This window comes from Mauremys mutica, unplaced genomic scaffold (assembly GCF_020497125.1).
Source record: "Mauremys mutica isolate MM-2020 ecotype Southern unplaced genomic scaffold, ASM2049712v1 Super-Scaffold_100054, whole genome shotgun sequence".
NCBI classification, from domain to species: Eukaryota; Metazoa; Chordata; order Testudines; family Geoemydidae; genus Mauremys; species Mauremys mutica.
The window spans coordinates 81,138-84,045 of NW_025423258.1; the positions used below are offsets into that span (position 1 = coordinate 81,138).

The following is a 2,908-nucleotide window of genomic DNA, read 5'->3' on the forward strand; positions in this document are numbered from 1 at the left end:
GGTTTTAGGGGGAATTCTATGTATTAAGGAGGGTAACATCCAGTAGGATGAGAAAATTGCTTGACCTAACTACTGCCTAGTGTAATAAGGTGTAAAGTTTAGATTTTGCTGTGGTCATACAGTGCTTAGTGCTCTGCGTTCTGGCCTCAAGAGCCATGGATGCATGTTGAGTTACGATGACCTTTTCCTTGTCTCCACATTTCTTATGTGCCTCCTTCTGACACTTGTCAGAAAAAAAAACTGGTTTCTTTTGCAAGCATTTGCATTGCAAGGCAGAGGCAGTCTTCTCTGTTTCCGCAAAAGATTCACCAAAAGGTGGGAAGAGCAGACACATTTGTTAAGGCACTACTGGGAGCTGCATCCCTAACTCCACTTTACCTGGCAGGTGAATCACCCAGCTTAGCCACGGTGCAACTCTCTGGGACTTTTCTCCCAACCGCTCCATTTTTCATCAATGACAATCAAAAGGAAGGTGACATGACATCTGTGTGTGAACATCTCTAGGGAATCACAAGGACGTGTGGCGCAGGCTCTCGTGTTGCAGCAATTGCAGTCGAAGCAACCGCCATGCCAATGTCAGTCATAGCAGCGTTTTCATCAACTCCAGGTTTGTGATTTGATTGTTTCCAATGCTTCTCTCCAAAGAAGCCTTTTCCTTAGCAAGCAATGACTTGGATACCAAGGGAGGCGTCTTCTGTTTCCTAGGAAGACACAGGAAAATGTGAGCAGAGGAGACAAAAGCCATACACCAAGGCACCACTGGGAGTTGAACCCAGGATCTGCTGTTTACTAGACAGGTGCTTTAGCCAGCTAAGCCATGGTGCCTGCCTGAAGAAAGTATTTGCAACTGTTTCATTTGATGGTTCAAGTCAACACCTGCAAATTCTAAAGTACAGACGTTCCCCATTTCCCTCAAGACTTGCAGACCTTGAGGTGTCTGGCTCTCTGTGCACAGAAAGCCACAGCTGAGTAGACAGAGGGGCTTCTAACATGTGCCTCTCCCACCAGTCACTGTGATCATATAATGGTTAGTGATCTGTGTTTCAGTCGCAGCAACCTCGGCTCAGTTCTGAGTCATGGTAACCTTTCCTTCAGCTCCAGACTTCTCATTTGCCACTTTCCATGTGTGGTGGGCCGTCTGCCCCAAACAAGCAGGAGAAAGATTAAGGCAGCCTTGAAGAGGCTGTGCAGAACCCAGCCTATCAAGAAAGGGCTTATTGGGAGAGCCAATCAGGAGAAGGCTTGCTGGAGCAGCCCATATATAAAGAGCTGCTCAGCACAGCAAGAGTTAGTCACTCCTTGGAGTTTGAGGAGGGAGGATTGGTTGCCATGAAGGACGGGCGGGCGGACACCATGATCAGAGTAGTGCTGGGGTAATGGGTGCATGAGTGACCTCCTGGCTGACTACTGCCAGACTAAGGCCCTGATACAAAGGTGGAGGAAGGTTCTAGGTCTGTTGGGAAATGGTTCAGGGAAACAGATGGCAGGGTTGGAGGTTCACACCTTTTGCCTCAGTAGCCACTGACACAGGTGGCTACACCCTGGACTGCAGCCGGCCACTGAGGCAAGTGTCTGGGTAGAGGACATATCCCCCCCCCAGCAGGGGGGAGAGAACTGAGTGGGGCACAGCCAGAGAGCTGTGTCCATAAGAAGACACTGAAGTCCTGAGAGCAACATGGGTCCTAATGATAGAACAGATGGTGGCCAGACGCTACTAGATGAAGGCGCACCGGTGAACCAGAGATAATTGCTAGGATGGTCAGCAGGAGATGCTGCGGTGAGGCATGCCCCATGGCACCAAGACTCAGCCGCAAGGAAGGCTCTCTCTGTCTTGAACAAGCACTTAGAACTATTCTACTGACAGATCTTTCTTTCTCTGAAAAGAGACAAAAAAAGGAGCCAACAGACACACTAGGTTCGGCGAGGAAGGCCGAGCCAGGCTCTCCTGATTAGTAGGAAGGTTCTTCAGCCAGCTCTTCCCAAAGATCACTATCTAGAGACCTTTTAATAGCCACTGCAGATGTTCACCACAAAAGAGATGCCAAAATGGAGTTCTCCACTGCCTACAGCCATCATGCTACCTGGAGTTCTGTGCACAGAGAGGCCCCTGCTGGTGGGAAAAGGCTTTGGTAGAGACTCTTCTGACACCACCCATTCTCATATAGTGTTTAGCGCTCTGTGTTGTGACTTCAGCATCCAGAGATGCCAGTTCAATTGGGGGACATTTTTCCTGTCTCCACATTTGTCTAATGGCTCCTTTCAACACTTGTCACCAAAAAGACCTGTTTCTTTTGCAAGCGATGTACAGCTAGGCAAATACTACCTCCAGGTTTGATGTCTTGATTTGAAAAAGATGTTGTGAAATTGGAGCTGGGGCAGCAAAGAGCCACCAAATGTTGTGAGGTCTGGAGGAAAATGCCTTCTAGTGAGCTATTGAAAGAGCTCAACCTGTTTAGCTTATCAAAAGAAGATTGAAAGGTGACTTCAATGAAGTGTTGAAGTGCCTTAATGGAGAGAAAAGATTGGATATTAAAGGGCTCTTGAATCGAGCAGAGAAAGGCATAAGAAGACCCAGTGGCTGGAAGGTGAAAAGAGACAAATTCATATTACAACTAAGGCACAAATATTCAACAGCGAGGATGATTCACCACAGGAACAAGCTACCAAGGAAAGTGATGGATTCTCCATCTCTTGATGTCATTTCATGAAGACTAGATGCCTTTCTGGAATGTCTTTGCCCCCAAAGTAGCTATTGTGCCATACAGGAGGCCTGTGATATGCAGGGGGTCAGATTAGATGCTCTAATGGTCTTTTCTGGCCATAAAGTCGACTAATTTCTGAAAATCTGAGTGTAGCATTGGGAGCAGCGTCTGATGTTTCCCTGTCTAGCCGGCTTGCTGCCTAGAAC

At 47.7% G+C, this 2,908-nt stretch overlaps 1 non-coding gene across 1 annotated transcript; it reads right to left on the minus strand.

The window, feature by feature from the left end:
• Nucleotides 1-751: 751 nt before the first annotated feature.
• Nucleotides 752-825, minus strand: TRNAT-AGU. Its single transcript has one exon. It is a non-coding gene; the product is annotated as a tRNA-Thr (tRNA).
• Between the last annotated feature and the right edge of the window lie 2,083 nt (nucleotides 826-2,908).